Genomic DNA, 13430 nt, shown 5'->3' with positions numbered 1-13430 from the left:
AACAGTGAATTAAGAAATCTTTACTCATTTATTTCTGAGCCTTATCAGTATGTGTGCAGTAGGGAGAGGTCCCTGTCATTGGTGATTCCACTGTACCTTTCATAGCTGCACTGTGTGTACCTCTGTTTACATGTGCCTGTGATGTCATTTAATGGGAACCTTCTTCATTCTTTCTAGGCCCATCCCTCTGTGTCATAAATTTTGACCGCCCTAAATATTTCAGCTCGCAATACTTGTTTGGTGCCTTCAAAGGATAGTACCAATTGCAGCAGGTGACAAGTGCTCACTTCTCAGTGACTGGATAGCTGGAGACTTCACCTGGTAAAGCATCTTCCAAAGGTAATGTTGCAAACGTTTCTATTCTTCCTGGTTAAAGTGGATATATTTATTGATTTGGTTTTGAAGAACTGCATAGATTACTTGGCTAAAATACGAGTCCTATTTAAAAGCAGTTGTTAAATTCTATACATTACAGTTTCCCTAACATACTCTTTAGCGTCATAGGTGGTACATTGATTATTTTATAAAGGGGCATACTACACATTTCTGTATGTGTGTATGGGGGAGGGAGGTTTATATAGACAGGTGTCAAGAAAACTGAAGCAAAAAAGTGGAGTAGCGAAAAGTGGAGAAGTTGCCCAGAAGAAAGCCTGGTACACAATTTTGATTGGCCAATCATTGGCCAATTTTACCACTTCCATGTAGTATGAGAGCCTACGTTCACAATCTGTTTACAGTATTTAAAATCTGTTGGCCCTCACACTACATGCAGGTGGTAAAATTGGCCAATCAAAATTGGATGTGTGTACCAGGCTTAACAATCAGAGTCCTTTCCTTAATTTAACAGTTGAGTTGGTTGCTGCAGGCAACTGCTTCACTTTTCATTGCATCTGTCTTGCCCTATTTCTTTCAGAGAGCAAGTGTGTGTGTGCGCGTGTGTGTGTGTGTTTATATATATATATATACCATATCTATCTCTCTATCTATCTATCTATCTATCTATCTATCTATCTATCTATCTATCTATCTATCTATCTATCTATCTGTCTATCTATCTATCTATATGCACGCACATCTGCCTGCTACTGAAATTTACTAAGATGAATCTATTAACGATTTATTTTATATTAAATATTAGTTTGAATTTTGGAGTCTCAAATAGCCAATTTCAAATTTCAGTGATCAGACACAGGTGTGGAACTCCAGGCCTGGAGGGCCAGATCCATGCCAGTGTTTATGATGAACTGAGAAAGAGAGGAATGCGTTCTACCGATGGACCACACCTTTCTTAATTCAGATCCATCAATTCATTTCAGCTGTGTCAAAAATGTGTGAGGATCTTGGCCCTCGATGGACCGGTTTGACATCCCTGCTTTAGAAACTTGGAGCCATGTTGACTAGTATATATTTTGCTGCATCACGCTGTGCTGTAAGGGCCCATTTCCAGTTGAACAGTGCGATTCCAGAAGCATCTTTTCATGTCCTTGTTTCTACACAAATACGCACTCACATTCTTCATAGTCCAGCAATGTAATTCCAATCACAATGTCTGGAACTAAGCAAACCACTGCCAGTTTTTTTTTCTCCACACATCAAATCGCATTGGATGGAAACTGCCCATTGATTTTACACGAGCTGTCACTTCGAATTTGTTTTTCACTTGTGGAAAAGCGCTGTCAGCCAACAGAATACCAAACATTAGAATGGCCATCTCTTCTAGCTAAAAACAATCCATGGAGATGCTTTGGTACAGAAAAGTTGAGGCTGCATTCACAGTGGTCTGTTGCATAACGCACACATTATAATGACATAGACTTTATTGCAAAGCATGCATGCAGCGAGTTAGAATAATGTTACAACACTGTACTGTGAACAGGCCCATAGACTTGTATGGGCAGTGAGTTGACACGGAGAATTAGTCTGCAATGCAACTGAGCACCGTGAACTAGCCTTGAATGTGTCAAGCGTTCCTAGAAGTGTGTTGGCTGGCAATGGTTCTTTGCTGCTTTGCTGTTAATTTTACCTCATACTGTTACTTTGATCCTGTGGAGATCAAAAGAATAAAAACAAATATATCCGTTTTCTGCTCTTAGAAATGTATGTAGGACAGCTCTTGTGTCATCTAGTCTCTGAGATCATCTCTATTATTTAAAGGCTGCGCCTACCCAAAGCAGATATTGATGAATCATCCATTGACATTCTCTGTCACTTGTGCTGACGTCTCCAACTTTAACCACTTCTGAAACAGTTAAAAAGCCAAACATTAAGGTTTCACCCCACTACTGTATTCCCTGTATTGTAAACTAAAGTTGCTTATATACACACTGATGGTCTGCAGGGTTGGCTTTTTTGTTGGACCTTCCTTGCCCATAAACAACCTTTGTGTGAATTCCCAACTTGTGACTGTTACATATCATGATCTGAACAGAAGATGAGCACCACGTATACCCATACTGACTGAGGTGGGAATGTGGCTTTATCGTATTGCTCTTTTTATCCAGCACATTATATACACCATTGTTACAGTTCACATTTGGACAGCTGACTGACATTTTAGGTGAATTGATCTGCTGATTTGTGATTTTAGAAATCCAGCTCTGTTCTTAAAACCCCGTACATGCGATAGATGAAAACTCGGCCTAGAAGTCTGCCGATAAGTACCGCCCCTGCCAAGAATACAGCATGTGTACACCAGCCACTGATCCCTCTTGGCTAGCAAACCACCTGGTGGATTTCTTCAGCCAAGCATCGGCATTGTTCTCCCCACTTATTTTTTCCAAAGTGGGGAAATGTCACTCCCACGACGCTCCATCGACCATTCACCCCCCTCCGCATGAGAACAGAACCTGCAGCCTAGCGATGCGTCTGTATAGTCTCGGACCTGTAATGTTGCTTGAGGGATTGGGTACTGATACCCACCGGGACGACTTGCCTTGTATGTACCTGCGTACCTGGTGCACACATCTAATCTTAATTGGCCAATTTTACCTCTTACATGCAGTATGAGGTCCAACAGATTTTGAATACTTTGAACAGATTGTGTAGATAAGCTCTCATACTGCATGGAGGTGATAAAATTGTCCAATCAATATCGGATGTGTGTACACCTCTTCATTGTTCTCCACCACTAAAAGCAGCAATGGCTGCACCCGTCCACTCTCTGCTTCACCCCTCCATAGTCATCAATGCAAACTCTCGGCTGTTTATCGGTGGGTCAGCTGTAACTGACCATATTTTGGTTTCTATGGACAAATGTATAATAGTGGTGGAAGATGGAAGGAGTGTTCATTGTGTCTGTCAGTTTGTGTCTGTCAGTGTTGGCCCAGCGATGTCGCCTGAGGGATCGGGTCCAGATCTACGACAGGCGACATCAGTCAGCAGTGTAAACGGGCCTTTACAGTAAAAATGGTGACTGGATGTGAATACATCATCGGGTACTTTATAACTACATGGCCACAGATAGGAATCTCCACACACTGGAATGTCACCTGTCTTCTATACTGAATGCACAGGGTGTTTCCGATCTGGCTGCCTGTAGCAAGTGAAAGAAACCTGTTCCCTGCTGCTGATCTCAGCTGATATGGGTGATGGTTGCAGTATCTGCTTCCACAATTATTCAGTACTAGAAGCAGTGACATAATGACTATAGTTCAGCGAGAAATTCTGCATGGGCTAGCTGCTGCCTGAGGGAGTTTCCTCTAGCCCTGTATCTGTGCGGTTGCTTCTTCAGTTCATTGATAAATTGTTGTAATTAGGCAGGACTTCTTATGAAAGTGTTACAATTGCCCTCCTATGTACTCTATATACCCTTAGGGTTTACACAGAAACATTAGTCTTTACTGGTAAGAGGTGTTTTGCAATGCATGGTCGCCATTCATTTGTAACATAGTCTGGTAGCGCAGAAGTCTGGTAGCGCAGAAGTCTGGTAGCGCACAGCTCAGCTCGCGTTTTTACAACGTAATGTGACACACCGTGGAGACAACGCGCACATGTGAGTGCATCTATTTGGGAGCATTGCATTGTGTTGCTGTGCGATTATAGCTTGTGTTATAATGTACCGGAAAGGGCATAGTGTGAACCATACATACCTATTCACCTGTGTATGCACCTTTAAAATAATGTGGTTGATGCACTAAACCGTGGTAATATTGCTGTGCGCAGTAACGCGCACTACCTTAGCAATGTCTCCTCTACTCGAGTACCGCAGGTTGCGCTAATAGCGTAACTCTTGGTACACTGTTGGCGATAGTAATGCTAATATTACTGTGTGCTCTCTGTAGCTTGGTGCATCAATCAAACCCACTGTTTCACAAACCATTGGTAGCATTAAAGAGAACCCGAGGCAGTGCGGGGGGGTAGGCCAGATGGGACACGGAAGCGTGTTCTCTGCCTCATGACATGCCTCTGCCCCCCCCCCCCCCCCACGCTGCTCTCTGCCTCCCCCCTCACCACCACGCTATCCCTCCCCTCCCCCCGAAATTAGCGACAATGTTTGTCGCTATTCCAAAGGGTAAGGGAGAATTCCGTGGGATTCTTCCCACACTTTAGGGTCTAAAAGCGGTGCAATTTTTTTGCAGACTTTTAGACCCTAAAATCCGGAAATAATTAGACCACAGAGCAATCTGCATCAGCCCCAGCACTTACTCACCTCCCTGGGATCCAGCGCTGCAGTTCTCCCTCAGTCATTCGCGTGGTGCTGTAACCCTGTAGTGAGATCTCACCCTTGGGACGCAGAGTCTTGGAGGTCAGGAAGGAGAATGGCTGCCGGCGTATGGATCCCCCAGGAGGTGAGGGAACACGTCTGCTGCGCGCTATGCTCTGCACAGTTCTGCCGGCGGCTACCACGAGTCACGCTCGGGGTTACCGCTCCTAGCTTGTTTTTTCTACCTCAAGCCTGACTCGTGATAACCACCAAGGAGGTTAAAGCAACATCCACTAAAATTAAAAGAAAGAAAGTATATAGTTATCTGTTCTGCATTGATGAGCCATATTAATATTCCATGTGGGGGTGTGGCAGAAGAAACTATGCCTCATTTTTTAGGAAGACCATGTCCTTGTGAAATATTTGTCATTATTAAGCCATGGTGACTAATAGCTGTTAGCTAGATCTTAGGTATGTGATCATTGCTGAGATAAATGGAGTGAGAAGAGAGAATGTAAGTGTGGTATTGGCGAATGAATGCAGAGATTGGCAGAGAAAGTAAGTTAAGGGTTAGGAATGCAGAGCACTGGAATGTTGTCTGGTCAGTTGATTGCAGCCTACCCATGGACATGCACATAGTACATAGCAAGAAGGCTTACATTAGTGCTGCTCATCAATCAAGTCCACATGTGTGATTGCACCATTCCATCCTGCACCTCGCTGATGTATATAGTGGTAAGTATATGATGGAATGTTGTTACTTACAGTATGTGTTATTGCAGTGCTGAGGTGGGGGTTCTAGTTTAGACAACTCAAACATGGCCAATGGGGTAGACTTTCTGTGATGAGCCATTAGACCAGCCTTTCTCAACCTTTTTACCTTGGAGGAACCCTGTAAATAACTTTTGGATCTCAAGGAACCCCTGCAAACAATTTTTTGGTCTCGAGGAACCCCTACATTTATTTTTCAGGAGGCATGGTCTTTAAATAGGCTGGGCTGCTAATTTCACTATCTCCTATTACACTGCCACTTATTATACTGTCTCCTGACCCCCCAATTTAGTGCTTCTTGTTACAGTACCACCTATTATAGTGTGCTCTATTATACTTCCCCCACGATGGGGTAAAATGCCAAGGAACCCCTGCAGAGTCCTCAAGGAACCCTGGGGTTCCAGGGAACCCTGGTTGAGAAAGCCTGCATTAGACCATAACTTTGGTGGTGCCCTCAAAGAAACACATTATTCTACTTACAGACCTGGAGGAAGCAAGCATCTGTTGCCCTGGGAACTATAGAGCTCTATAGGAATGAGGCAGAATCTGATGAGAAGATTGGGTTGCCAGCTAGATTAGTCTCGCACCAAGGAAGAAGGTTTTGATTAACAACAAAAAATGTATGCTATAATTTGGAAATGATACTTGGTTGTTATTGCTGGTCATTTGTAGCAAGTGGTGGTACTCTTAGCATCAGAACCCTCAAATGAGAAAGGTCCATTGGAATAAGTACTTGATGCATACTGCATAGAGTTTTGGAGATTGAAGCATAAACTGACAGTTTTGATTGAGCCTGGTTAGGAACAGCTGATTGGTAACATATTCGCTACTCAGCACGGCGGGAGAAGGTGGCAGAGACCTTTTTTAGTAAGCAAACGGCGAGGTATTTTTGCTAATTGGCTGCACTTGCGGTTGGGAAGAGGAAGGAGTAGGGGCCCCCAAAGCCTCTGGCCCCCCTGCGATGGAAGGGGTTGCAGGGATGATTGCTACGCCCGTGTTCATAGGCTGCTTTACACCAGAACACTCTCTGCTGCTATTCGCTGACTCCCGATCCCGTGGGGTTCGGGGACACAGGGTTCCCCATGCTCTCATTTTTGCAGGGGGCCCTGCTCTATTAAGTTACGCCCCTGCCAGTGACTGATTGAATAATCTGTGTGCAGTCTCCAATGGTTCTCGATCTGTGACTCACAAAACTGCAAAGCTCATCTGTAGTTATCTGGGCTTAACATACAGAACTGGTTGTGTAGAGAAATCTGCCGCAGCATGCCAAGACTTTTAATGAAGTATGTGGTGCACATTGCCAGAATGGGTAAGAATAAACCGCACCTGTTTACAGTGCAAACACACTGTATGTCAAAGCAGTTATGCTCTGCACTCTGTATGTGAACTTTGCAGCGCTGGTATTCCTGCTAGCATCTTGCTCTGACCCAATAAAGAAAGAAAATAATGAATGAAATATGTCTCCATGTCTAGAAGAATTAAAGCTTACTCAACGTTTAAACTCAAACTGTAGTTGTGAAATCTGGAAAAAACGCATGTTGTTTAGTGTAACCTAGGAGGAGCAATATTTTTAGCACTGCATTTTCGAATGTAAAAATGTGCTGCCCTGCTGCTGTTATACAGTATATAAAGATTTCAGACCCCCTACACTTTCTGTTTAGAAAATGGAGTCTTTAAAGTGGTATGAAACTCAGCATTCCTTCTTTACTCTTAAAAATTATTTACAGCCTTAAATCTACTACCACCAAAAATTGTAGCAGAACAGCATTCAAACAGTTAAACACAGCACTTTGTTCTTCAGTGGAAAGCTCTTTGCTTCAATGGGCAGCTTCTGGCCTCGTCCGAAGAGGTAGTAACGTTATCCTTTGTTTACATTCCTTTGTCAGCTACATTTAGTAAACATTAGCAAAGTGCAGAAACTGAGCTCTCTCTGCTTCTGGTACGTGTGCAGTTGAGAAGTGATCGCTACATTTTAATATATATAAATATAGCAGCTATACAATATAATGTAATGGCAGCTTTCAGAGCAGATACACTATACTTTTGGACCTTGTAACTTGTAAACAGACAATATATATTGTGCACAAGAGCAAATATGGTAACTGTATGGGTAAGAAAACGTAGGAAAACACATTTTTATTGAAAGTTATGTCAGAGTTTTATCCCACTTCACTATCGCAGCTACAGGTCCACAACAAGCTGTACAAGCATAATCGCCACTGGTGAGGCACCAGCTCCAACCCATCCCTTATAAAACTGAATATGGATGGGGTGAGCAGTGAACTGTACAGCTAAAGAAATACATGTGCAGACCATTTCCATGCTCCACTCTTGTCCTTTGTCGCCAACTGCAGCCACACACGTTGTAAATGAAATGTAGTCTGGCCACATTGCACTCCCTACCTTTGGAATCACATGGTCACTCCTAATTGATCCATCCACTAGTTAGAGGACATGGAGCAAGTTGGACCAGGGGCATAACAATAGACCCTGCAAGGGATGCCTCTGCAGGGGGGCCCAGACGCCACAGGGGGCCCGTGGGGGAGGGGAAATGTTTGAGAGACTGACAGCTAAGGGCATGGAGAAATGGAGAAAAAAAAACGTATTCTGCTCTCCTACCATTGTTATATTGACTGCATGTGTCCACCACACAGATAAGGAATCACACACACTTTGGAATTTGTACACTGTCCCTGCTTCCTGGGGTTCGTAAAAAACATCTGTTTCTCACTGCAGAAAAGTTCTAAAGACTTGACAAAGACTTTGCAATTTTTTTTCAAAATGTGACTCCTTTGTTTGTAGACTTTCCCTTTTCAGCAAAAGGATTCCTAGATTCTTATCACACCGGTTAATGACTTTATGGCCTCTGAATACTTTTACAATGCAATGGAGTGGAGATTGATGTCTTAAAGAGAACCCGAGGTGGGTTTGAAGAATATTATCTGCATACAGAGGCTGGATCTGCCTATACAGCCCAGCCTCTGTTGCTATCCCAAACCCCCCTAAGGTCCCCCTGCACTCTGCAATCCCTCATAAATCACAGCCACGCTGCTGACAAACAGCTTGTCAGAGCTGGCTGTGTTTATCTCTATAGTGTCAGTCTGCTGCTCTCCCCGCTTCCTGCAGAACTCCAGTCCCCGCCTGCATCCCTTCCCTCCCTGCTGATTGGAGGGAAGGGAGGGGGGCAGGGACCGGAGCTATGCAGGAGGCGGGGGAGCAGCTGAGGCTGAGACTGACACTACAGATGTAAACACAGCCTCACAGCATGGCTGTGATTTATGAGGGATTGCAGAGTGCAGGGAGACCTTAGTGGTGTTTGGGATAGCAACAGAGGCTGGGCTGTATAGGCAGATCCAGCCTCTGTATGCAGATAACATTATTTAAACACACCTCGGGTTCTCTTTAAGGTCCGTACACACGCCAGACTGCAGGCAACGACAGGTCTGTCGTCACCTCCCGCTGGGCGGGTTTTCAGCAGACAGTCCGGCGTGTGTACAGTCTGTCGGCGGACTGATAAGGCTGTTTCTGAGCGATCCGCCGGGCGGATCGCTCAGAAACAGCCGTATCAGTCTGCAGACAGACTGTACACACGCCGGACTGTCGCTGGAACGCCGGCCTAGCGGGAGGTGACGACGGACCCGTCGTTGCCTGCAGTCCGGCATGTGTACGGATCTTGACTGTCACTGCCTCATTGAGAGCTTGTTGTCTCATAAGACCCTGTAATAACAGTATCAATCAGTGACATTCTGAATGTTTTGTCAAAGTTACATTGATACCAGGGGCGTAGGAATAGGCCCTGCAGCCCCTGCGCCCGCGGGGGGGCCCGGCCCCCCCCTGGGGCCCGCTCGGGGCCGTTTTGTGGGTGCTGGAGGGGTGGCAGCATGAGGGGAAAGCCTTGCCCACAGTCGGCGGGGAGAGGGGTAGTTCCCCCCTCTCCCTCACCTCGGGGCTCTCCCCTCTGCGCTCCCCTCCAGCTCGTAAGTGTGTGGGGCTGTGGTGGGCAGCGGGCAGCGGCGGGCAGATACATACCTGCTTCCGTGCGTTCCATCGGAGAGTTCTCCCTCTAGCGGCTGACGTCACTTCCGGAAGTGACGTCAGCCGCTAGAGGGAGAACTCTCCGATGGAACGCACGGCAGCAGGTATGTATCTGCCCGCCGCTGCCCGCTGCCCACCACAGCCCCACACACTTACGAGCTGGAGGGGAGCGCAGAGGGGAGAGCCCCGAGGTGAGGGAGAGGGGGGAACTACCCCTCTCCCCGCCGACTGTGGGCAAGGCTTTCCCCTCATGCTGCCACCCCTCCAGCACCCACAAAACGGCCGCGAGCGGGCCCCAGGGGGGGGGGGGGGGCCCGCTCTGAAAATCTGCAGGGGGGGCCCGGTGGGGCCTAGTTACGCCCCTGATTGATACTATATCTTATGTTCAGCATGTCATTGTTGTTCCTCCATATAGTATGTGCTCTCATGTAGTAAAATAATAAGACTGTGTGTGTATGTATGTACTGGGAGCAGGGAGGGACTTGTCAGCTGCAAGGGGCTGGAGGTAAGTAGATCTAGTGGTGCAAGGGGCTGGGGGGCCCATCCAAAGTTTCGCAGGGGGGCATCATCCAAAGTTTCGCAGGGGGGCTCAGTGTTGTCTAGTTATACCCCTGAGTTGGACTGCAGCTGACAAGCTCATTTGATGCATGAAATAGATATTCTGTCCACAGCTGCATTCACTGCATGCAACTGCATGGTACTTTCTTTCAAGGTGATAAAACAATTGCATCTATGAGAGTATTTCATCTCCTGCCATTCAATGATAGCTAACCTCCCTCCCGGCAGGGTGATCTTCCTGGCACTCCTAATCCTTCCCTAACCTGCTAGCCATAACCTGCTAACCCATAGCCCCCAACCGTCCCGTTTTCGGCGGGACAGTCCCGATTTGGGGGGGGGCTGTCCTGCTATCCCGTTATGACCCCCCAGTGTCCCGGGCGGCTGAGGGGTCAGATGTGCAAAAGAAATGATCGAGGCCCCAGCCGGCGGATGCGGTGTGTGGGATGCGGGTCTGGGATAATATTGTCTCCCCCCTCCCTCTGTATGTGCCCCCCAGTGTCCCCCTGTATGCAGAGATAAGAGCGCAGCGGAGCGGGCAGTCTTACCATTCCTTCTCGCGTACGGGCATCTCTTGCTTCCATCTACTTCCTGTGACGTCACAGGAAGCAGGAAGCGGAGAAGACCAGATGCCCGTACGCGAGAAGGAATGGTAAGACTGCCCGCTCCATTGCGCTCTTATCTCTGCATACAGGAGGACACTGGGGGGCACATTCGGAGGGAGGCAGAGACAATACTATCCCAGACCCGCATCCCACACACCGCATCCGCCGGCTGGGGCCTCGATCATTTCTTTTACCTCCTCACCCATGGGCACCCTCTCCCCACCCACAATTATTTTTTTAATAAATTTTATATATATATATATATATATATATATATATATATATATATATATATTGACTAGGGGTGTGTCAGGGGGTGTGTCGGGGGCGTGGCTTAAGTGTCCCGCTGTCTCATCTCAAAAAGTAGGGAGGTATGTGCTAACCCACTATAGCATTAATAGAACTCATTTATCCGGCCTCCACATACTGCAGCATGTGGCAGTAGGTATACAGCTGCATAGTGCACTGTCTGCTCAACACCACACTATACTGAGCTGGACCCGATCATGGGGTTGTATACCTCCTGCATCATGTAGGCCCATAAAGGTGACATTTCTCATTGCTGGAGGTGACTAGGTGCACCAGGGAGCTCACTTTGGGAGGGGACAGGTGGCAAGTGATACTAGGTTACATCCTCCATCTCGAGTACATATTGCACTGCTGCCGCATCAGTTAGGTGCCAGGTGGTGTCACTAATAGTAAAATATTGGTAATCTAAATTACTGATATTTTACTATGCACTACCTGGTGCCAATTCTAATGTTAACCCTTCCGATATTAGTGCTTAACCCCCACACCTCATGCCTAACCTACAGGGGTAGGTGGTATTGCCTAACACTGCCCCCCCTTCCCGTAAGTACCTAAAAAGAAGACTCTACCTAGTGGCCCACCCCGTAAGTGCCTAACCTTAACCCCCTCCTCACCTAATGCCTAAACGCAACCCTTCAGTAAGTGCCTACAACTAACCTAGAAACCTGTCATTCAAACGACTGATTGTAGTTGCCGAACGTCTACTAGCCGCACTGGGCGCCCAAATGCCCGCTTGGATGCTGCTGATTACTGAAAATTAACACAGGCACCTGCCGATCATGGCGCACAATTGACCTGGTCCAGGCCCCAGGCCCCATAAGCATGTGGGTATGGTATGTTGCTGTGGTATATGGTAATTCTGACCTCGGTGAAAGTTCAAGCTGACACCTTAACAACAGTTTTAAAAAAGCTGTATTAAAATCTATAAAAGTGTGGCTAGCACAGCAGCAAGAAAGGCAGCATTCTTTAAAAAGAGGTCAGCAATGGAAACCTTCATATTTCTCCCATGACAGAATAACTTTAAATGACATCTTTTACTGGCTAACTGACAGGTTTACAATCTCAGACTTCATCTAGAGAGGTAGTACTGTATTTAAATCTGCATTCTTGTGCTAGCAGTGATGATTTGTACAGAGTTATAGGACAGCCTGAAATCAGATTTATTGGCCTAGATTACGGCACAGCATTTCTCAGCACTGCCTTATTACATAAGCTGGCATAAGTATGGACAAGTAATTACAGTCTTTTCAGCTAAGATGTGCCATGTAAAGTAAAGTTTATGTAAAGTGAATAAATTGCAGCATAATATAACTAAATGGCATGTGTGGCACAATGGCTGGCATTGTGGCTAAATTCATGGCAATACTGAAGCAGTAAAGTCTCAGGTTTGAATATCATCCAGGATACTACCTGTGTGGAGTTTACATCACTGAAAGTGTTTATAGGCAGTGGCGTAGCAATAGGGGACTGCAGAGGTTGGTACCGCACTGGAGGCCTTGGTCCAGAGGGGTCCCACTTGGGCCTCTCCCTCAACTGCAGTATTTACTCTTCATTGGTCTTGTGCTGGTAATGATAAATTCTATATGTGCTTTAAATAGTGGTATGATTTACAAACCGTTCCCCTCCCACTGCATATACCTCTGATACTCTGGATGTCCTTGGCAGGTTTTGGTGTACCATCAAAATGGTTATGTACAGAGTGCTTGGGGCCCAACGTAAAACTTGCATAAGGGCTCAAAAATCTTTAGCTATACAGCTGTTTTTAGGGGATTTTTTCAGGCACTCCAATTCCTCCCCACATCTCTAAAAACATACAGCAGTGCTAGGCTAACTGCATTCCAGCAAAGACGGGCGTTTTAGTGTGTTAGGCACATTTGATTGTGAGCCTCACTGAGAGACAGGTAGTCATGTAAATTACTCAATGTTTCCTTTTACTTGGCAGAGTATGTGAAGTGACAAGACCAAATGCTCACGATCAAATGATCACTTACTAGTAGAACAGCATAGATTAGAAACTAATAATGTTGTTACAGCCCAAGGCCATTATCAGCAGCTCTCCCCCTTCAGTATAGATAGCCAGATGACCCCCCCCCCCCCCCCCCAGTATAGGTAGCTAGATGACCCTTCCTATCCCCTAGTTTAGATAGTCTGATGACCCTCCCTTCCCTCCAGTATAGGTATCCTGATAACACCACCCCCATCTCTCTAGTATAAAAAGCCATATGACTCTCCTCCCCTTCCGTATAGATATCCTGATGACCCAGCTCCCTCAGAGTATAGATAGCAAGGTGGTGAACCTTCCCACCCCCCTAGTATAGCCTGATGCCCCCCCACCCCTTGATCTGTGGTGCCCTAGGCCATGGCCTATGTAGTCTTGGCTTAAATCCAGTCTTGATGGCAGGCTCCAGGAGAAGTATGGGTCTGCCTATCTTATACTATTGATTTGGGGGGGGGGGGGGAGGGAAGCTACTAACCTGTGCTAAAAGGAGCTTAACAGAGCTCTACAGTATGTA

The 13430-nt window shown here is 46.3% G+C and overlaps 1 protein-coding gene across 1 annotated transcript in view; it reads left to right on the top strand.

Moving 5' to 3' along the window:
- The first annotated feature begins 208 nt into the window (after positions 1-208).
- The window catches only part of LOC137504144 (neuroblast differentiation-associated protein AHNAK-like), a 58399-nt gene continuing 45177 nt past the window's right edge, over positions 209-13430 (top strand). The window contains exon 1 of the mRNA XM_068232170.1: positions 209-339. The gene's annotated coding sequence lies outside the window, so the exon portion shown is untranslated. The remainder of the gene's footprint in view (positions 340-13430) is intronic.

Source organism: Hyperolius riggenbachi, chromosome 4 (genome assembly GCF_040937935.1).
Source record: "Hyperolius riggenbachi isolate aHypRig1 chromosome 4, aHypRig1.pri, whole genome shotgun sequence".
Classification (NCBI taxonomy): domain Eukaryota; kingdom Metazoa; phylum Chordata; class Amphibia; order Anura; family Hyperoliidae; genus Hyperolius; species Hyperolius riggenbachi.
The sequence above is the reverse complement of the archived record's forward strand: the minus strand, read 5'-3'. Positions and strand labels throughout refer to the sequence as shown.